The sequence below is a fragment of the Centroberyx affinis genome, unplaced genomic scaffold, assembly GCF_046629955.1.
Source record: "Centroberyx affinis isolate AG114_WGS23_722 - 3 ecotype Tasmania unplaced genomic scaffold, CSIRO-AGI_Caff_v1 ptg002468l_1, whole genome shotgun sequence".
Taxonomy (NCBI): domain Eukaryota; kingdom Metazoa; phylum Chordata; class Actinopteri; order Beryciformes; family Berycidae; genus Centroberyx; species Centroberyx affinis.
In genome coordinates, this window is record NW_027280701.1 from 176,931 (window position 1) to 201,029 (window position 24,099).

The 24,099-nt window shown below is 38.4% G+C and overlaps 2 long non-coding RNA genes across 5 annotated transcripts; one reads left to right on the forward strand and one right to left on the reverse strand.

Moving 5' to 3' along the window:
- Window positions 1-163: 163 nt before the first annotated feature.
- Window positions 164-8,271, reverse strand: LOC139656387 (uncharacterized). 4 transcript variants are annotated; one of them, XR_011696096.1, is made up of 4 exons: window positions 8,145-8,271; window positions 3,613-4,319; window positions 2,787-2,956; window positions 164-1,745 (listed from the first exon to the last, which is right to left on the reverse strand). It is a non-coding gene; the product is annotated as an uncharacterized lncRNA (long non-coding RNA). The 4 variants fall into 4 exon arrangements; XR_011696095.1 differs by lacking the exon at window positions 8,145-8,271 and adding an exon at window positions 8,024-8,113; XR_011696097.1 differs by lacking the exon at window positions 8,145-8,271 and adding an exon at window positions 6,718-6,842.
- On the forward strand, window positions 5,877-12,978 carry LOC139656388 (uncharacterized). The gene is made up of 3 exons (XR_011696098.1): window positions 5,877-6,159; window positions 10,237-11,053; window positions 12,597-12,978. It is a non-coding gene; the product is annotated as an uncharacterized lncRNA (long non-coding RNA).
- Window positions 12,979-24,099: the final 11,121 nt, after the last annotated feature.

The following is a 24,099-nucleotide window of genomic DNA, read 5'->3' on the forward strand; positions in this document are numbered from 1 at the left end:
TGTTTTTCTTGACAAAATTACTTCGATTTAATCTTAAAAGAAAATGAGCAGTGCACTTCTCCCCTTTTTCCATCCAAGTGGCACGAGATCTATGATAATACCATTTACCGCTCAGGGTATAAATTCTCCAGTTCCAGTTATTTATTTTTTATTAAATACGCCATTTCTACAGAGGCCAGTTGCCTTTCGTCCAGTTGCATTCCATCCGCTCATCATGCTGATTCGTGTAGTTCAAAAGTAGAAGAAACTGATGCAGAAGCTCAGAAATCTTCACAATGTTAATCTTCTTTGCGGACGTAAAGGAGGCTGGAAAGGGCGCGCTCAGCTGGCCGGCGCCAAACTCCGCATTCCTGCCCCACATGTTTTTCCAACAGAACTTTATTTGTGGCAAGTTAGCAGAACTTACCTGCAATCGCATTTCCGTTTAGGCAACGTTTCCTTCAAAATAAAAGCCAGCTATCATTTTAAACCTTTATATGTAGGCTGTAGATGAATACTCTCTCCTGTAGGCCTACTGTAATTAATTTCAGAAATAAATAACATAAAACAACGAACAGGCTATTATCACATAGATTCATTGCCTGCAATAACCATTTGTGCTTCTCTTTCCATAACTATTGTACAGCAAGCTAGTTAAATTCAGTTAACCCAGTATAAGAGCTATGGCACAAAACGCTGGACAGATTTAATTTACAGAATATTTTATTAAACTGTCACCAAATGCAACATTGGATTTGAGAAGTTCTACTGTAAGCTCAAGTTTAAAAACAAGAAAACTGCATTAAATTCATTTGAACACATATAAACCTATTCAGTTTGATTGCCATTCAGTGAGTTAGCCTACATAAAGTGTAGCCTACATAAGCAGTGTCCATTGAAAGTGGCATCAGGGTAAATATCAAGTAAAGTTCCAAAAATCTTTAGGCTTATTCATATTTAATTGGCCTCTGAAGTGCAAAAAAGAGGGTAAAGTACATCTTATTTTGGAAAAACAGATTGCACTTGTTCTTCTACAGCAGTGGTTCTCAAAGTGGGGTCCGGGGACCCCCAGGGGTCCTTGAGGGGGTTCCAGGGGGTCCCCAGCAAAAAGGGGAATCATTTATTTTCACTATAATTCCATCCATAAGTAACACAATGACAGAATGTATGACTATTTTGGTCATGGGTTTCATACCGTTTCTGTAAGAAAACATCTAAAAGTAAAAATCTTATCAGATGGGGGACCCTGGGACAAAATCTTATCAAATGGGGGTCCGTAGTCTAATTTGTGTCAGTTTAGGGGTCCTTGACGTGAAAAAGTTTGAGAACCACTGTTCTACATTATTCTAATGGAGCTACAGGCTTCACTTCACAGACAATATTGATTGTCTGTGAAGTGACGTTTTATTGGGGTGGCTGTGACTGAACGGCAGGTAGTAAAATCCATTTCTGGATTGAATTCATATTTACATTTAAGGAAATTAGCTGACACTGAGCTAGAGCAAATTGCAACAATAGAATTAAATTGCTGGTACAGACAACCGATGGTAAGGAGTAAGGACTCAAAACCACAGTGTGTAAAGGCACATCCATGTCAGGTTTCTATCAGACCCAATAGTTTCAAAGTATGAGGGGTCGTTACATCAGATGCAAATATCCATTGTGCCCATGTGTCAAATGAGGGGGTCCGTGGCTTCATCTGATTAGCACTTTGCCATTAAAACCGTCTGTCTTTGCATCAGTTACGCAGCTCTCTCATCCTGTTCCTGCAAGAAACATAAATGAAGGTAATTCAGTTATTTGCTTTTAATATTTTAAATATTAAAGTGGTTCTGTAATTCAGAGCAACATACGATAAGAGCAATCGGCATTCTACACAACCAATATTAAAGTGGTAATATGCAAGAACCTTGTTTTTTATTTTTGTTTATTTTATTGACATCTTTGGGCCTGAAGTGGGATCTGACTGGGCCTTAGGTGGGGCCCAACTGGGTGATTTATATGAGACCCATGTAGGCCCATAGTCAGCCCACATGGGCTTGCCATATGGGACCCATGCTATTAAACCCATATTGGACCCACACAATTTGCCCAGTTCAAGCTCACGCCCACTTGGTACCCATGTAGCCTGCATTTAACCCATATGGGGCCCACATTGACATGTTGGCTGGGAGCGACCAGACACCGGCTGTTTAGAACAATGTAAAAGCTTTCATGAACTACAATTACTATTCTATTATTGCGTTATATATGAGTATGAGGTCAAAAGCCACAGCGCCCTGACAATATCTGTGATTAATATCCCTGCGTCCCTAGAATGACCATATATGATAGGATGAGCAGAAACTGCGACCATGTGTTCTTCTCGGAAGGGTGGCCCAAAATAACCTATTCAATTGTAGGGGAAGCAATGGGCCCTAGATGCACAGACACAAGGGGCTTGGCATAAAAGTGTGCAACACTCTGCACTACACATACTGTAGGGTCCATGAATCTAAAGATTAACTTAGTGTCTTCAAGATAAACTCAATTATTTGATTAACTTTTGCAGTGCATTCATTAATCTTGGGATATTACGTAACGTATCATCATATCATCAACGTAACCTATTTAGTACACTATCTCATTTTAAACTGACATTTTTCTGCCAGTGGTTGCACTGGCTAATAGGGTTCAGCATTCATGTTCAGTGTTCAGTTTTGACTCGGAAAAAAATGTGAATAGAATGAGGCGCTCATATATTCCTAGGTTTCCCGACAGAGAACTGACAGGTTTATCAACTAACTCACAATAGACAAAAGACTTACTCAATCTCATCCAGTACTGCTCTCAAATTTTTAGTCGTCCTCCTTATCTCGTGAGCTGCATTTTTCAGTTCTTCACTTGGACCAGTCACATTGTTGTTTTTAATCGCCCTCTTATAATTGTCAATTGTATCTGGAAGCGTCATTGCCACTGTAAAAACTCCGCCTCCAACCTGAAAATGAATGAGATCATATTATTTCCTTCAAAAAACATCCTATAATGACTTATGGTAATCATGATGATCATGTGATCATGTCCACTGCTAGAAATTCCCAGGCCCCTGACAAGATGTCACTCTGGCACCTCCAATTCCAACTCATCTAGCATAGTGTAGTATCACTCGGCTTGGGTCCCTCTGAAAATATCCCCCTTTTCCCCCAGCTAGCAGTGTCCCTGAACATAGCAGATTGGTCTGAGGGACAACCCCAGAGGTTTAGAAACTTGACTGTAGCTATGAGGACTGACATCATGGTGCATCATCTTCGAATGTAGCTTAACCAAAGATAGCTCTACCACTGTGCAGTAATTTTAGGCTAAAAATGGACTTTAGCGCCAGCACATGAACATACCATAATAGCTAAAACGGCTAAAAAACATAAAAAGTGTAATGGTGGAAATCCCACATCTGGATCACCACCAATATCTAATCAATTGGTCCTTGGGCCAGGGACTATCTGTCCATCCATAAAAGTCCCGATGGCCAAAGCCATTTTGATCTGCGGCTCATGCCTTTAGGTTAGCCAGAAACAATTATGTTTGGAATGTGTTATACACTGGGGTTCAAACAAAGCAACACCCAAATTGCTTTAGTAGTCTTTAATAACTTACCTGAACTGCTCCTTTTCCAACTCTCTTCAGGGTTTCAAGAGTTGCCTCTGTGACAACCCTTCGTGCTTGAGCAGTGAGGAAATCCCTTAACCTTTCTTCCATTCCGTTTGGATTTGCTGTCTCATTCAAGCTTTCTCTTAGTCTAGCGATGAGAGGTCCCCAGACTGGCCGTGTTCTCCTCACCCAACGCACAACTTCATTCCACCGTATTCGTAGTCGTTTTGCGATGGCCCGAAGAACGCACTCCACAACGTAATCATCCCCTATGGCTGGCTCGGAGCCGTCCATGTTTTCCTCTATCAGCTCCTCAATGCATCTCTGGATTTTTTCACCAACCCTCTTATTCTGCTCAGAAATCTTCTTTGCTTTTTTCAGCGTGCCACTTTCTAACCACATTTCAATTGTTTTGGATGTTATAGTGACAGTCGAACCAATCGCCCCATATGCGCCTGCAGCTACTAAGAGGGGACTTGCTATTCCTGCGCTACAAAATGTGGCAACACCTGCTCCTATCATGGCCAATCCACCTACTACTGTCACGGAGTTCCCCACGGCCCGGCCAGCATTGCATTTCTTTCTGACAGACTCCAGCTCATGTGCTAACTTTCTTAGGTGACTTGCATAATCTTCACGCTGATCCAGCCAGGAAATGATGGACTCATACAGCTCATCTTCAGTTGACATGGTAATGCAGCGGGATGACAAAGCTGAAACAGAATGACATAAAATGATATATTGTTGCAGTGTGCTTACAAGGCTGAATGAGATACATGACATGATAAAATGTAAGATAGGTGTCCTAGTGGGAAACAAATGTAAAGCCACAACAATAAATCTGAAAATGAAATTGTTAGATTGAGTCTAGATAATTTAATTCCGATAATTAACGTCAATCAAAATCACATGCAAGTCATATATCATTCCATCATAGCTGTATTAGCAGTAAGAATAAGAATAACTGTGACTTTGAGTGTAATTTTTCAATCCATTGACTTGCACTTGACATGTGTGGCTAACAAATGCTAACATCAAGCTGATGGTGATTTCTCAGAAACAAAACCTTCTTCTGAATGTCCTCAGAGGAGCTTGGTTAAAAGGGGTTTGCTCTAGCTCATGTTTTGATGATTTATTTTATTTATTTTTTTTATTTATTTTTTTTTATTTTTTTTTTTTTATTTTTTTTTTTTCTGGTCAACTTTACACAATATCAACTAATACAGTTATGAAAGTGATTTAAATAATACTACATCAAGAATAAAACAAAATAAACATTATATTATTATATTAACATTATATTGTCTGACCGAAAAAAAAAAAAAAAAAAAAAAAAAAAAAAGGTATAGGCTGAAGCCTAAGCTTATTGTGCCTACCCATTATACTTAACAAAACATTATCCTTGCTCTACCCAAAATAGCTGTGAAACAAAACAAACAAAAAAAGAAATTATAAAACTAAATATATAAATATATAAATTTGCTAGAGAAACACAACATCATAAAACTGTACGCGTACCCTCTACCCAAAATAGCTGTGAAACAAAAACAAACAAAAAAAGAAATTATAAAAATATATATATAGATAAGTAAATTTACTAAAAAAAACACAACATCATAATACAGAAACAGATAAACAAAACAACATTCATTTCTCAGTGTTGGTCACAGCTTTTGTATCTTTCAAATGTACTGTTTTTGAACATCTTCTTAAACTTACATGATGATGATTTGATGATGTTGATTTTATGATGTTGAAACTCTGGCCCGATTTCTTATATTTCATTATGTACTTGTTCAATTGCTTTTTTTTTTTTACTGTCCTTGTTTTGTTTTTATTTGTTTTGTGTCCTGTTTTCTGTCAAATTTTGCGACAAACCTGCTTGCTAAAATTGCTCTTTAAATAAACGTGGCTTAACATTGTAAAGGTGTATTCGCTTCATAGCTGCAGTAAGTTTACTGTTATCAAACTTTTACTATGCCACTTTTTCTTGACAATCATTGGTCGCACTATGTGCTATTGCTATCACTGTCTCCGCATGCATGTAAAACCCACAGGTGAACGAAACAAGTTCAGGAACATTCTCTGGGGATTGTTGAAAGGCTTTCTGGGAAATGTAGGAAATCACTACCTCAAGTAGAATTATACAAGACAGGTTGAGGGAAGTGGGTACACCAAAAAAGTAAATTACAACACTTACAACATATCACAAAATAACTTTGTGCAAGAGCATCAGAGGGTGGACTTTTCCTTTAACTAGTTTGATCAAGACAACCAACTACAATCCTCCACAATGCCAGAGAGCAGCAATGTGAGCGGTCAAAAAACTCTGCCATCAACAGCCAATCAGATTTTTGTGCTTCCTTGTTTCCCTACCAGTGTGATTTCATTTCAACAATAGTTCCACCTGGCAAGAGCAAAATGGATGAGAAGTTGATTCCAGCCATTCAGAGCTTCGCAATTCTCTGCAACATATTTGAAAGACTACAGGAATAAACGTCTCAGAAACATTTGGAGATTGGAGAATAGTTCCATCCATACTTGGAGTCGATGGTAAGCTCTTAAGATATTTTCTTTCTTTTTTTTCTCCAATGAATTCTGCCAAATTCAAACTTGCTACTTAGCAATGTTAACTCTTCAAAATGATGTAGCCTAAAGTTATGAAAGGCAATACAAAAGCCTGCACTGATTTGCCTGTTGGAAAGCTGCAGACCACTATGTACAGTATATACCAGGGGTACTCAAATACAAATCTTAAAGGTCCACAAAGAAAATTTTCAATTAGACAAAGGTCCATTTATTAAGGTCAGTCAAGCTTTTAACGAATTATAATTAAATTATTAAATTAATAATATAAAATTAAATATAAAATATATATAATATAAATTTAAATTATATAAAATTAAATTAAATAAAACATAAAATTACATATAAAATGAAATGAAATTAAAGCTACAAATCACCATTTCCCCATTATCCCCATCCCCCAAACCCGGTTCACACACCCAGCCACCAGAGGTGAATCAAACCATCCTAAGAATCAAAGTCCAAATACGTCCAGAACTATTGTACATTGTGTCAAACACTGTTGCTTAATGAGAGAAGTGGCACCTTTGGTCTGCTGCCAAGACTTTGAACTTTGGCACAAAAGGTGTGATGACCAGGCAGAGACACTGATGCAAGTGTTCATTGGTGAGTCGGCTGCGGTACTCGTTCTTCACCGTGTTCACTGTTGAGAATGCAGACTCACTGCAGGCTGGCCACCTTTGAACACGCCATTTTAGATTGATTCACGTTCCAAATCTAGGCTAGTAGCTAACAGCTGACGAAACGAGCTGCGCTGTCAACTTCATTACACCGGTCTTTGTTCTCTTCTCTTGTAAAAATAAAGTTTGAAAAAAAAGTGCGGCTCTACAGTATGACGTCGCGTCCGCGACCCACCGCTGTCATGGAGATAACGGGACGCTGAATGTGATTGGACCAAACCAAAGCGGAGTAGACGTCCTCACACAGACAGTGGAGCAGTCGGACATTCAGAGCGCTGCTTGCAGTGGAGAAAGCGGATCATTTTGACTCGTTGCGTTGCGGCGAAGTCTCGCAGATAATACAAATAATACATATGAAAAGTATAATTTGCTCAGAGTCCGGAGACAGTTGTGGTTCGGTTCGGATCCGGACCGGAGTCCGGACTTTGAGGATGACTGGTATATACAGTCAGAGCCTCTTGCACCACAAACAGTCAGAATACAGCGACCCATCGACCAAATTGCTCGCAGTATGAATGTGGGGTAAGACAGAATGAGAGAAGGAAAACCTTTGCCTGATTTTAATGATAGCTATAGACTACAGACAAAGTGTTACTATTGGCTGCAAAGACATGTGCAAAAGCAATGACACTGATAGTGTTATCCCGGTAGACAGTGAAACTAACAATACCCTCATGCACTCAGTCACCCTGGAATGCAAGCCCCCTCCTAGCTGTTCTCCCTGTGTGCCACGTGATTTCTTCTAAACTGTTAGAGCCCTCTCTGTGTGGGTATGTGCGCCGCTTTTACTTTTGCCTGTGGAAAAAATGTTTACCATGGACAGATAATGCAGATGCACCCAGTTCACTGTCTCCGTTTCTTTTTGAGAAAGAGTGATTGAAAAACACCAGGAAGTGAAAGCGCTGTTTGTCAAGTAGTTGGTACACCAACCACAGTAAGCAGTGAGAGAAACAGAGAGAGACAGAGAGATAGGAGGATGTTAAAAGCATTTGATAACTAAATATAAAAATACAAAGCAACTAATCGTTGAATATTTAGTAAGCTAAGCAAAATAAGCAGTGATGGAGAGACAGCTAAAGACAGAAAGGAGATTATAAATATGCTGTCAAATTAAATTCAAAAGCACGACCAGAAAACAATCACGTACCTACAGTAGTGTTGAGGGATGAAGTCAAGCAGTAGCATCAAGAGTCTAGAGCCTCTCTGTGTGAATGGTTCCTTGTGTCACCTAGATATACCCCCCTGAATCATGAATATCAAATTACAACTTACCATATTAAGCTTCTCCTGCATGTCCAGCTATTGGATGAGAGAGGCTTCCACTGATTTCTGTGCGTAACTCTGGAATGCAGCCCCCTCCCCTGTTCTGCCTGTGTGCCATGTGATTTCTTGTAAACTGTTAGAGACTTCTCTGTGTACATGAATGTGTTTTGCTTTTATTTACACGCTTTATATTTTTGCCTATTGAAAAATGGCTTGTATTTCCGGATGTGGTTGCAGAGGTACCCAGTTCATTATCTCAACTTGTTTATGAGAAAGAGTGATTTGAAAAATACCACATAGCACAATATTATTTATGTGAACTGGGAGGCATAGCACCTGTTGATGTTACACAAAACTGTTTCTGGATGAAAGCTCTATGAAAACTTCTTTGAAATGTCTTTCCAGACAAGCCTGCCAAGTTTTATATTGATTTTGCAAATGCACTTATATGATAATGATGTTATAGGCCACCTAACTTTTACCAATCAGGACCAAACTTAATATTTTGCATGGTCCTAGAACGTGTACTAAATTTAATGCAATTCTAACCACCAGATTAGGAGATACAGTTGTGTGGCCTTTGTGGTGCCCCTATTGGTTGATTTGAGTCATTGCAGACATGCCTGCTGACCTCTCATGATGAAGAGTATAGTTCTGTGTTTGATAATTGAGTTATGGCCATAGTTGCAAAGTGTATCTCAAGATCTTTTGGCTGCATCACCATAAGTTTGGTGATGTAATTAGCAAATATTAAGTCATGGCAGACTTCCAATTGGTCCAATTGTCAATTTTGTGCAAACACAGGAAAATAAGTGTAGGAAGTTTCTGGTCAATCAGACTCAATCATATGGGAGTTATGTCCTTTCAAAAGCTTAAAATCTGGACCTTTAATTATAGCGCCTCCATTTGGCTGGTTTGGGGTAATATACAGTATGTTTGGTCATTAGTGACCATCATCATCTTATCATTGTGTCAAACATAATGTATCTATGTTGTGCCATTTCATGGTAAATGTATGTAATAAACAAAGACAAAAACAATCAGGTTTCAGCCCTATGGGCATGACCCCTTATTAGGTCAAATCCAACTAAAAGCCTGTCTGTAAAATGTGTTATAAGGAGTAATTTAAAACACCCAGACATGTGCCCTGGTGTGCAGAGATGGAAGGGTGGGAGGGTGTGTGTGTGTGTGTGTGTGTGTGTGTGTGTGTGTGTGTGTGCACTTGCACGCATTTATAGATGATTGTGCTCTGCAGTAGCTGACCTGTGGTTGAACTCTGCATGTTATACTGTGTTATCATCACATACCATGGAGGAAGGGCACTGAAGTACTGCGGGTAAACATTTACAAGAAGTCACATGGTGCACAGACAGGAAACTGGGTGGACCACAGTTGGAAGCACAGAAGACGTTTCTCTTCTACATTCAGCCAAATGTGTACAGACTGCCAGCAGATTCAGACTCTGAGGTTTTCTTTTTGAACTTTACTGACTTCAGCACAACAGTGACTGGCCTTAGACCTTGGTTGCAGATTCTTATATTTTTCAAACTTTATTTGACTAAACTCTCAAGAACAGTTAAGAGTCTTATGTGTTATTTTTTCTTTCATGCTTCAACTCATTAAATATGTTTGTCCTTTTTTCCCTGTATCATTCATGTCAGTATGTACTGTATTAAGATATCATTTGTCACTAGATCTCTGCCAAGACAATTCCTGCACAGCTTACAAAAAAAGTGATGTGCTTTACACAAGATCAGAAAATCTGGTTATAACTTTTTACAATGCTGATCTAATATTTTTGTGGCTGTCTAAACAGGAAACATCAGATTCCAAATTTTTTTCTCTGGTTAAAACAACCACAAGAAATTCATATTAATTTCACACAGAGTTTAACATGAGATATTTTGTGCCAATGTAAAATAAATCTCAGTGGTTTTACTGTTCATAGATTAATCACTTTTATAATCCAACAAATATAGACAAATATTGTATAATCCTACCAATACATGCAGGTTGTATTTTACTGGAAAAATACTTATATTTTTTTATATTTCAAAGCCTCTTCTGCTGGCTATAATCAGTCACCCTCACTTCCTTCCAGCTTTCTGTTCACATTGTGGCTCCTTGGAGTAAAGCAGACTGAGGTTTTCCCCTCTGGTCAGGATCAGCAGGACTGGGAAACCATGGCCACCGCAGACAAACTGGTAGATGAGATTTTCTCTTGGATCCATCAGGGGGAGCGTGGTGCAGAGCAGCTGAGGAAACTGGCCGACAAGCTGGAGTCACTCAGGGAGAAATGCAATGCCGGTGAATGTGTGGGGAGTTCGGTGTCTGTGGTGGGTGGCGCATGTTTGGTAGTGGCCGGTGCGGCTACTGTGCTCACTGGAGGAGCTGCCGCACCATTTTTAGCTGGGTTAGGAGCAGTATACGGAGGAACCGGTGTGGCAGTCAGTATGGGTACTATGCTTACCGAGCACTTCATGTCAAGTGACACCATGAAAGATGCAAAGAAGCTGGCAAAGAAGAGTAAAGGAATTGAAGAAAAAATCGAGCAACTGTTCCGGAAACTAAAGAATGAGAGAGAGGCAGTTGGCTCTGATGAAGAGTCTGATGAAGAGGACCACTACATCTTAGATCAGATTCTTGGAGCTATTGCAAGACGAATTGGAGTGAAGTTGGACAGGACCATGCGCAGAGTTAGAGCTACTGGACAAATGATAAATTTTTATACGTGCGACATCATGCAAATGTGTCCCATGGAGATATGCATAGCCATTGCAAATGCTGGCATATTAAAATTGTTCTCATTTCAAGCTAGTGGAAAAACAAGCAGAATTTTGTTCTTGAAAGGAGCTGAGAAACTCATCAAGGAAATCTCTAAAACTGGATTTAAAACAGCAGCTAAAGGAGGTGCCATGGTAAGATTTTGATAACCTATATACTGTAGTTATTGTGGGCATGTGGTAGGCTATCAGTTTTTTGTATAATTATGCAACCTTTGAATCATATATATTAGGGCAGCACAATTAATGCTCAGAGGGGAGAATCCTTCTCCTGTCTGAACGTGAAAATGTTTTAGTTCCTAAACATGGATCATTTTGTGTCATTTGGAGATGAACAAGTACAAATTCTATGCAAAACAATGATTCCTAATTAAGAGCTACAATTAATAAATCATGTGCACTGCGCACTTACACACAATACTATATGTGTAGTCTCAAGGCAAACAGGCAAGGTGACCATTACAGCATTTACCAATATATACTGGTCAAGCATTTGATCACATTCAATCTACAATTAACCATTACAGTTTTTCTTGATTGCTAAGACACATTTCTTGAAATTATGCTCCATTTCCCAAAACTCTAAACACAAATGCATAACTGCACACTCATCTTCACAAACTTCACACTTCCATGACAAAACCAAACTCTCCACTCAAAACCATGTAATCTTACATCTAAACCAAACTTTGCCTTCAGACATCACACAAAAGCCATCAAATACACACACACTACAAAGAAGCCATTACACACTGGTGAGATCAATTCAAAACACTACTGTAAAGACCTGTTACTGCAGTGAATAATGGCACTTATGGTTTTCCCCCAGAACATGATGAACACAATATAAAGACACAACACGTATACATTTTCAACATTTTTAATTCCTCAATGTACTGTAGTAAAATAAACTGAAATTGAGTGAAAAAGTAAATGTACTGTCAAAATATGCAACTGATAAAGAACTTAGAATACAGTAAAATAATTTCCATGTTTTTACCAATATAAACCAATAAAAAAAAAAAAACAGTTTGTAGATAAAGAAAGAAATCACATTTATTCTGCCTCAGCATCCCAATTTGAGAATCTCATCAGAAACTATTTGTCTCCTTGCCCTTCCTCTTCCACCTGTGTCCTCTTCCTCTACCTTCAGGTCTTTGTGGATCCATTGTTCCAAACCAAGTGAATTGACCCATGGCCCTTTTATCTATCTATCTATCTATCTATCTATCTATCTATCTATCTATCTATCTATCTATGTATTTATCCTGAGGTTCTGATTGGTGTGTGAACAATTTTGACTCTTAGTGTTTGCACCTGGGGAATTGTGTGTTAATTGGGTTTGAGCTGTGATGACTTGAGTTAATGATATTGAATGCCAGTGCTTTCTAAATGAGCACATGGTGCAGCCAGTGATATATGAAGGGATTTGTGTGTAGAGTTTTTCACAAAAAGTTCAACAAATGTGAATCATGTGTGAAAACATGGGAATAGTGTTTATAGTTTTGGCAAATGGGTTTCTCTTTTGGTAGATGGCATCATGGTTTGGAATGTTTAGTTAGTAGGCCCAGTTATAGTGTATAAGCGATCGAGAAAAACTGTAATAGCTTTAACATTGCTACTGTTGATGTCGGTGTTAAAATCATCCTAAATATATCTTCACTATTGTTATTCACAGGAGGATGTTGGAAGAACTGGTTGAACGTCGTCTGTCATCTATGGCTACAAACACTAAGGAGGGCCACATGATGAAATTATTATTATTATTTCTAATGGTGGGAGGAGGTTGGTGGTTATGCTGTAAGTGTTTTGGGGCCACAAACACAAGCCCAGGGCTGGCACTGGAGAATGGTGAAAACCAGCTGACTTTTGGTGATTTTCATTCAGTTCAAAGAAGTGATACTGCTAGTGAGGAGGAGAGAGAGAGTGATGAAGTTGAACAGACTGGTAGTGAGCAAGAGACAAAGAGTGATCAAAATGAGCAGACTGGTAGTGAGCAAGAGAAAGACAGTGATCAACAAGATGAGGAAAGTGATGGTGAGGAGAAAGAGAGTGATCAACAGGAGGAGAGTGATAGTGAGGAGAAAGAGAGTGATCAGCAGGAGGAGGAAAGTGAGAGTGAGGAGAAAGAGAGTGATCAACAGGAGGAAAGTGATAGTGAGGAGAAAGAGAATGATCAACAGGAGGAAAGTGATCGTGAGGAGAAAGAGAGTGATCAACAGGAGGAAAGTGAGAGCGAGGAGAAAGAGAGTGGTCAACAGGATGTGCAGACTGGTAGTGAGCAAGAGATAGAGAGTGATCAACAAGATACAAAAAGTGATAGTGAACAAGAGAGAAAGGTGGATCAAGCCAAGAAAATCAATAGCGAAAATGATGAAGGAAGGGAAAACGTCGATATTAGTCAGTGTCAGGATAGTTCTAATGATCAAGACCACCAAAGTAATGATTATATCAGAGAGCCAAGAGTTGTGGTTAGTGATCACGAGTGTGAGAATGATGAAGACCCAGGCGTGGGAATAAGGATTGGGCTGCTAAATGTTCGGTCGATGACTAGAAAAACATCCAGGATCTTAGACCTTATAACACAAAACAATCTCGATGTCTTTCTCTCCACAGAGACCTGGTTACGAAGGGACAGCGGAGATAGTGTACTTTTGGACGCTTCTCCTGAAAATTATATTTTCTATCATCAAGAAAGGGAGGGTAGGGGAGGAGGTGTAGCGATTCAGTACTCAGATGCATTTCAGGGTCTGCAAATTGTCTTGGACTTCATAACAACATTTGAATATGTGGCCATGGTTCTGCAAAATGATCAGTGGGATGCACCTATCATCCTGGTCAACGTGTATCGCCCACCAGGGTCTAACAAAAAACAATTCCGTGAGTTCCTGGATGAGTTTCAAAGACTCCTGGATGAGATTTCTAAAATTTCTGACAATATCATCCTGGCTGGTGATTTCAATATCTACTTTGATAATGGAATGAAATCCTCTGCTGTCGAATTTGTCTTCCTTTTGCAGTACAATGATCTTCATCAACATGTAAACGTACCAACGCACAGAGCGGGGCACACTCTGGATCGGGTCATCACCAGGAATGTTAAAATTTCCCATCTCTCTGTCCGGGATGATGGAATATCTGATCATTTCACTGTGTATTTCACTGTGAGTCCAGTGTCAAAAGATGGGAGTAACAAACTTAAACAAAAGGAGGAATCAAAACGATTCAAAAAGAGTGAAGAATAGAAAACGGCTGAGCTTGACGAAGCTTTCATGAATTCTACTGTTTAGCTTTGCATTGCTCAATCTACCACTTAGATAAAATGATGGCCAACGTTAATAAAAATCACACAATATAGTATAGAGGGTGACACATGAAGAAAGTCTGGGGTCCGATTCTCGGCCCTGGTCCTTTCTTCGTGGAGTCTGCATGTTTTCCCCGTGTTCCTGTGGGTTTCCTCCAGGTCAGGTGAACTGGAGACTCTAAGGCAGAATGTGGCCGCAAGTATGTTTGTCTATCTGTGTTAGCCCAGTGATGGACTGGCAACCTGTCCAGAGTGTTTCCCTGCCTTTCGCCCAATGCATGCTGGGATAGACACCAGACCCCCAATGACCCTGAATCAGAATTAGTGGGTATCAAAATTTATATGAATGATATAGTATAACAATGCTGTAAAAAAGGGTTCTAAAGAGCTTTAAAGAAATTAGTAGACAGTATTTTGTCAATGACTTCCACTGTAGAATGAGAGAAGAGAAAGTGCAGATGGGATGATATAGCCCAAGTAAGCAAAGGAGGTGAATATTTTTATAAGCTACATTTTCTGTTATCATAACCACTGTATATCATACAGATGAGAGATACAAATATATATGTCTATATAAGAAACATGTTTTTTTATCTTGTATTCACATTTCAACTAATCTTTGGAGCCCTCAGAAAACCCTTGTGACCCCCTGGGTGTCCCCGTCCCCAGGTTGGGAACCATTTTCCCAGTGGGCTGCACTGTTCTATGATGCAGGCAGTGTGAGTTGGGTTCTTCTTGTAAAACTTGACTCTGTATTTTAATAGTCTACGCTGGATTAAGTGTCAGTGGCATTGTAGTATACACAAAGACTTTGAAATTGAAAGGAACGTTTCTGAAACTCTTCTAGCTGACAAGTCTAGACCAAAACTACAGGTGTCACATGAAAACCTTGTATGTAGAAAATTTAATTTCCTTAAAGGGAGAGTGTTCCTCCCTAAGTGCTACTTCCTGCTCAGGCACCCTTTAAGGTTGGCGGATCGGCTGAGGTGCAAAAGAGGTGTGAGAGGTGTTTTTATTTTTGGAGTCCCGTGCAGCTTATATACAGTGCAGACAGATTGGCCAACTGAAGCGGAGGAAAATACAATTTGAAGAAATAGACCAAAAAATAAGGGAAAAAATATACACGGCAAAAAATATATAGAACTATAAATTCAGTTCTGCACTATAGGAAATGCCCCATAAGCCTGGGCCCTCTGCAGAAGACAGCAATCTGGCCTGCCTCTGCCAACAAGGTCTGGTCTACTCTCCCCCAAGGAGCGCCAGCCTCCTCCTTTTATACCAGCTGGCTCCTACTAAGAGACCTGAATTAGTGTTTGTTAACCAATTATCTCATAGAATACTCACCTGGATCACAACACTTCAAAGACAATTATTCCACTCAAAAAGTGTTAAAAATAACTTTTCCACAAAACAAAAATGACACGCCTCCAACTGGTCCAATTGGTCCAATCTGCTGCGTCCAATGCTCTGCGTCTGGTTTTCTGGGTCTAAAACAGAGGATCGCCTAGTCAGCACATTAGAGAGATGACAAACAATTAATTTGTGAAAAGTACTTTAATAAATAGAAATGTGGTTACAGGGATTACATGTCTCTTGTCTTTTCATCTAGTCTAAAATGTGTAGTGTAGTGGACACATCACTTATTGATGTGTCCTGGGACACATTCAAAGGCCTGTAAAACTCCTCATAACACTGAGGGAGAACTTCAGCTACCAGCAGTCTTACTATCAGAGCTCATCTTGACCAGTTCACACTCCTAACATTATAAAATAACATTTTGAATCTATAGGCCTAAGTTTTTAATGGGAATATTAACATATTTACATTCATCTAATATTGACCTAGAATATTATTTAGGATATGAATAGGATACTAAAAATGATGTGATCATGCTGCCATGCTAGCATTACTTATGTCAGCATGCATTTTGAGCTGACCTAAGTGCTGTTAGAATCCTCTACCCACAATGCTTGTTCAGTGTCAAAAGTGGTTTTGTTATGGCTTTCAGTTTTTGTTGTTAAAACTTATGGGTCATGATTTCAGTTGTGTCCTTTTGGCACTGAAAAGATCTCACTGAGACCTTTCAATTGATATATAATACTCATATTCGACCAAAATCGCACTTAACGCCCCTTTGGCTCCAAGCCCTCGATTTGGACATTGTTGTTAATTTAAGGTTACTTTGAGGTCTAGAGATACTACCTGAGAACCATCAGTGCTAATATGAAATATGTAAATACAACCAGTGGGTAAAAAACATGGAATCAACTTGGTATTCCCTGTTACAAGGCAGGCATTTTTGTGTACTTTTTTGGGTTATACTCACTGGATAGTCACAATAATAGTGCTCAGTGACAAACTATTACTTCTTGTTTTTGATGAGACAATGTCAGTGACTACCTGAAATGAATTATTATCATAATTGGGTACTGATTACAGTATTATTAGATTAGGATTAGGATTAGAAGTGAGTATTTCTCAGAAAAATTAACTGTTTGATATTTCCGCCTATAATAAGGCCTTATATAAAAGGTTGCTGATTCACAATAGAACCATATTTTGACATTCTGGTTGCTTTGGAGTGTAGGTACACTACCTGTAGACCATCAGTGCAAATATGATGTAAATACAACCAGTAGGTAGAAAATGACATGGGATTAACTTGGTACACTTCATTGATGAATTGAATTACTTTTGCAGTAAAAAGAAAAATTATGACCATCCATTTCATGAAGTGGACATGTCAAAGTTATGAAAAAAAAAAGTCATGTTTTGTTCTACCCTGGGTAGGGGTAGAACAAAAACTAAGGCCCTTTTTGAGGGTTTGTTCCTGCACTATATGTAGTGTTAAAGTTGTGTGAACTGTCACAGTTTTAAAATGTGTGAATTTAGTAAAAAGTACTACAGCCTGTACAGTCTGCTAGAGTGAATTGTGACATCACACACTGTAGGCTGGCTCCATAGGATCCCATTATAAAGGTTGAAAAAAGTATAAAACTTAAACTGCGATTTCTCAAAAAGTACAAAAGGTATCAAAAAGCTGAATAAAAGTAATAAAGTACTAAAAGTGGTGACCCGTTTAAAGTTTGAATGGAGTTTCTAGTTTAAAGTATGAAAGAGTAGTTAGAGTTCAAAGTGGGCATGGTTTGAACAGTCCTCCCATAGACTTACATTGTAAAAAAAAGGCTAAAAAGGCGTTTTTGGTAGGATCACATTTAGGTGATTTTCAAAACTTTCCCTTCATACAATTCCTTAGGACGTTTTTGCTCTCATTCAGAACATATTGAGGACACAAAATCCATTGAGTTTGTTTTTGTTGCAATTTGTGGGAGGTCAAGTTACATTATTACTGGACTAATAGTAAATGAGCAGCACAAGTACATCTGTATCATCGCTTTTCACGATGATGTTTTGATATCTGTCAGAGAGGTGAATTGCATGCAGCACCATTCTGGTGTCAGCTTCCTCTTGTGTGCTGTACAACTCAGGCAAGCAGTGGACACCTGTGTGGTCAACCATCCTGACCTCCTGGCCATTTTCAAATCCACCTGCTAATATAATGGAATCTTGGTCTTTGAGTTTCTTAGGTGCTGCACTGACGATGTGTTTTGTAGGGCTTTGTTACCACAGCTCTGCAAGTACAGTCTATAAGAACATTTCTGGTTCCTGTGATGTGATGTGTTGTGCTGTCTCTTATGTTTCCTCTTCTCTCCCTCTCAAGACACTTAATTGAAAGCAGGTGGATTTGAAAATGGCCAGGAGGATTAGATGAAATGAATGAATGAAATGAATGAATAAATGAATGATTTCACTAATGCAAGCAAAATAATTGTTCTTTGGAAATGTGTCTGGTAAGGAAAAGGAAGGCAAGGCAGACCCTGTATGTCTAACAGCGGTGTGGCAAATCCCCATGTCTTTGCTCTGCCCCCTAACACTGCAGGGATGGCCCAGCTGAAACAGAGACTGAACCTGCCAGTGGCTCCATCTGCTGGTCTTAGGCTGCCTTTCCTTGCAGCTCTCGGGCCACCTCTCCAGGCAACCGAACCAGCTCCCCCGACCTCTCCTGCCTGCCTCCCAATCTCTGGTTCCTGTGGTTCTTCCCAGACCTGCAGGAGCTTCCATGACAGATGTGCCTTACACCACCCAGCACTATCACAAGAGGATCAGGAGGTACACAAGGAAGAGTGACACCATCACCTGCAAGCAGTGTCAGAGGGAGCGGGACCCTGCCACCCACCAGCAGTACTTGACTCTGGCTGAGTGGACGGCTGCACTTGAAGCCCGGGGGTATGGCAAAAAGAAAGATGCTCCACCCTGACAACTATGTGCACATTATATTGTATTCTATTATATACTATTATATATATCTTCTATTCTAGTAATAATAGTATTAATAATAATCTATTCTATTGTATTCTATTCTATTCTATTAAATTATATTATAATATTATATTATATATAACCTATTCTGTTCTGTCCTATTCTGTTCCATTACATTATATTCCTGTTGATTTATTGTTGACATGTGTATATATTTATTTGATTACAATGAACACCCCCCTGATTGCACTGATTTTATTACTGCACTGTTTTTTTTGTTTATAATACATTTTTATTAAGATGACTCAATACAAAAAAGTATTCTTTTTCATTCAAATACAATATACAGCATACCACTAGGGCAAGTTGCAAGTTATTGTAATTCTCTAACAAAAAAGATGTCATATTGCTTCACACATCACAATCAAGTTATATAACATTTATCATTTAATTGCTAAATGATAGGCTATTGCTTAATCACAATGGTAAGCTTATACATTTTATATTACTGGTAATAGTCAATGCTTGTGATAAACAAAATATTGTAATGATTACATACAGCACACAATGCTTAATTACAACCATTGCTTAAGCACAACAGACAATATTAACACATCGCTTGGGCAGCATTAATAATAAAGCTGATCAATGATAAATGACCGTCTTTATAACAGCAACGATAAAAGATCCACAATGTTCGATTAGAGCATTTGAATATAACGGATTACTTAAGATTTTAATGTCTTATCTGAATTACATTAATTCGTCTTTTACAAACTAGACGTTATTGTAGAGTAGAACCATCTATTCATATGTAGTTTGCAAAATTTTAATTGAACAAGTTTTGGGTGACACGGGATTCGAAGTGATGACTGCCAACGCATATTTTGGTAGCCCGTTACTATTTATAGCAACGATAGCTTGACAACTGGGTGACTTCCTTGGCTCAGTAGGTAAAGCATCAGCCTTTCATGTGGAAGGTTGTGGTTCAAATCCCGACTTGTCCTTTCCAAAGTCAGTAGTCATCAAGGACATATAATAGAAAGTTTGGCTGTTGTGAACAACTCCAACGATGTGGTTGCAATGAAAAGATTAACTTGAAAGAAGTCACGTGTCAACACCAAAGCCAGTGTTAGACTGCATGTTCGATCTTCACAACATGTCAGTTTTTGTGTGTGTCTTTCTACCTTCTGTAATGTTTTGTCTGTCTGTCTTATCAAATTGTGCTTGGACCCCGCAATCGCTGGTTGCGGCTATATTATACAATATATAATGTATATAAGTTAGACTAAGAACAATGTAAGTGTGCTTTATACACACAAAACTGCTGATTGTATCTTTGTTTGATTGGGTACGCAACACAATATGTTTTCATCTTTATTTAGAGTATATTTTGCAGCAGAATGTGCCAAGTTACTGTACTACATACACTCATTTGTTATCACAGAAGCAATAATACATGAGTAGAAACGAAGGAGGCATTTTCTAGACAAGTCAGACACTGTATGTCACACAGTAATGAGGAGGGCAGAACTTGCCTTTGCTGGATGGGAATGCGTTATATTTTAGCCTTAAGTGTATAATCATAGGGCTCGGTTAAATGTCCCCTCACATTTAAATGTTTTCCTGTCTGCTGCTGATAAACACCTAGGCTCATACGGTAGAGTCAGGAAACCCGTAAAACTGCCATTTTAATTTTTCCGGTAAAGGTAGCAGTTTCTGTTGTTCACACAAGACATGCCTTTCTGCTTTTTTAACATAATGTTACCATTCACACAATACTGGCAATACCGTTAAATTCCACTGTTTTCATTTCCCGGAAATGTGTTTAATCGCCGGAGTCACTGCAGTTTGAAAACAAGTCGGGCGCAAAAAAAAAAAAAAAGTAAAGCTGCAGCCCGTTGTATAGTGGTTTGTATTTCCCTCCTACAGTTCGACAGCAGAGCTTCCTAACGTTGTGCTGCCCTGCCTTTAATGTTACGGCATCGTTCACACATACAGTCCATATGGAACTTTACTAGGCTTTGCTGTGTGTTAGTTACAAGTGTGTTGCTGTTTTGTCACCCTGTAGTGGTCAGTTTTAATAATAATTATGTAATACTCTGGAAATTTGCTTACCAGTCCTTTCCTCTTAAAAAGAACTTCCATATTCTACTGTAGAAGACGGTTGAGGTTTTAAGTGTATTGTTATCCAATACCTATTATGAAAGTAGCTACTATGCAACACAGTAAAGTCTCTGTGGTTACTCTATAGGGGGTAGTTACTACATCACCTCCTTAAACAGAGCTACCTGACAACTACAAAGTATGGTGCCAGCAATTAAATTAATGAAGTACATTCAGTACATGGAGTGAGCGAGCGCTAACAGCTAATGGGCTGACGTTAGTCTGCTACTTTTCCTCCCTAGAATTGTGTAGTATGGGTTTGTGAGATTGTTAACAACTCGAACTGCAAGCTGCCAACAAATTCTGACACAACACCACATAGAAATGTTGTTTTACCAAGGAAAGGAAGGTTATAATATACATTACAGTAGAAAACTCAATTGCGTGCCCCAGGCCCCAAGAGTTTACAGGACTTCAAATAACAAATCCCCAAGAGAACACTGACACATATCCCAGGATGCATAGCTCTGAAAATGAAGCTCTGAAACTTTGTGAAGAGAGTATTGTAAGTTTACATGTTGACATGTTGTGATTTCATTATGTGTAACCATTAATTAGACCAATACAAACATTAAGTGTTATATTTTTTCTCTGAAGTATTCAAACTGGAATTACGACAGATTTGTTTTATTTCAAGCTTGCAAAACCTTATGACCACGGAACCTCCAACACAAATGAATGAATGAATGAATGAATGAATGAATGAATATTTTATTCTTGTGTCTGGTCATTTACATGATCCATCCTTCATGGGATTATTCAGACACATTAACTAACAACAAATCAAACCTTCCGGTATGTTAACCCATCATCATCTGACAACACAATACATAGATATCATCCAAACTTAAATATAAACATAAACAAAAACATAAACATAATCCAAACATAAACATAAACATCATCCAAACATAAACATAAACCTCCCACAAATAACGCTCCAGGAGATATCCCACAATGGAAAAAACCCAGCAAATATACAAACATACAAACACAGCCCCCTAAGGACAAGTCACAATACACAAATCCAAACAGCACAGAATCTGCATCTGCATCCATTAGTGCCAAACACTGTATATTTGATCCAGTTCATAAACCAAGTTTGCAATCCATATAGAATAGAGTATAAGGAATTTATCTATCATATGTTACTTTTCTCCTCCTATTTAAACAATATTTGTTGTACATCATGATATAAAGGACAGTATAGGATGAAATGAATTTTGTTCTCCACTTCATTCAACTCACAATATTCACAGATTCTTTCATCTTCAATCACACCTCTGTATCTTCCAGTTTCAATATGTAGTGGTAATATACCACATCTTATGTGTGCACAGAGTGATCTCTGACTTTTAAGCAAGTTATACTTAACATATTTTTCACATTTGTAGTCTTTCTTAAATAAACAGCAAGTTCTCAATTTTGGCTTTTGCCAAATTTCTTCTGCCCTGGTATTTAAACTCCTCCACCTCCACATTTGCTCTTTGGAAATAATTTTCTTCAAGACCACACTCTTCTAATAAATAAAGTATTTCAGATACCCATTCACCTCCGACAGACAAATCCCAATAAAATACTTCACTAGCCACCCTGTTGGTTGGTAAACCCAGCAGCCTGCTCCACAGGCTCACCATGCTGGCCTTCCATCTTGCTTCACAGGAGTCCCACCCCATATCTCCATTAACTGCCAAAACAGGCACATATTTATGAAGTCCCAAAAAGAATCAATTGCCCGATTATGGACACGTTCGTTTTTCTGAAACCTTTTGTAACCCCATATTCCTGACACATAATCTAAAACAGGACATACACATGTTTGATACAGTTTGGAATATGTAGAATAACCCATATCTCTCAGCATTTTAGTTTTACCTATACTACCTCCCAATGCCCTACTTGCCTCGTCTGCTAGAACTGATGCACCATGTAAAAAGGACATAATTTCATCTAGAAACAAACCAAGATACTTATATTTATCTGTAAACTCAAGTTGTTTCTCATCAACACAAAACTGAAAACTACTCCTTTCTCTACCTGGTTTTTGAAAATGCATAACGTGTTTTTTTAATCAAAAGTATATTGTTTATGCTTGTAAATTATTTTACGCTGTTTTCTTAAACTATGATCTTTACATTTTAAAAAAAGATGTTCAGCGCTGTGCATGTCCAACCATAAATCAACCAACTCCTTATTCCAATAAGATTTATTCTGCTTTGATTTCCTAAATTTAGGCTTATCCATATTATCGTTCAACTTTGATTGTACTAGTATACGAAACTCATCGTACCATTTATCCAGCTCCTCTTGCGTTTTGTTAAAGGTTGATAATCTCTCAATAAGTTTCAACATAGCTGTACGTCCCATATCGGAGTTTAAAAAGGTATCTGGCACAGTTTGTTTCACCTGCTTTTTAATCTGTTTAGCTGTATCGAATACTTCTTGAGACTGGGGCATTTTATAATCAACCCTAAACTTCATCCACAGCAATGAATGATCTGGTAATCGACAATGATCTCCAACCAAATTGAATAAAGCTCTATCCTCTACCACCTGCGAGACGAGCAATACCTTAAATTCTAAGCAATTTTCTAAACATTCAAATGGAGCTACAATGTAATCGACCACAGCTTTACCCTTTGGTGACACTGATGTAAAATTATCACATAGTGCATTGATCCTACCATTAAGTACACACATTCTAGAATCTCTTAAAAATTCTAGAAAGGTTTCTCCGTGTTTATTAACATAATCATCAGTTGCAACTCGCCGGGGGATAGAATCAATAACAGGGATAAAATCTTCCATATTTCCAATTCTAGCATTTAAATCCTCGCAAATATAGATTGCATCCACTTCAGAAAGTTGATAAATCTGACTTAACAATTGACAAAGAAAAGATGAAGCATCTCTTCCCCAGGGACAATTTTCAGGTGGAAGGTAATAGGAGAATATAACAAAACTATATCCAGATATCTTATGTTGTAATGACAGGCCTATAATGCCATCAACTTTTTCAATAATTTCAATCTTATATTCTTGAAATAAACTAGACCTTACTAACAGCCCTATACCTCCTGATGCTCTAAATGCTCAAATTCCTTCTTACATCCTATTGAACCAAAGAATAATGTATCTACAGAGTAAAATCCATGTAATATTGAGGCATCAAGCCTGACTGATGCAGTACTTTCATAATAGGTATTAGGTAACAATGTTGTAACAACCTCATCGGTCTTCTTAACTAGAATATGGAAGTTCCCTTTAAAAGAGAAGGAAAGGTGCGGTTAGCAATGTTTCAGAAGTATTGAACAGTGATTATTCAATAATGACTGCACAACTTCCTACATTAATGTAGTACTGTAATAATGCTAAAACTCTAGGGTAATAT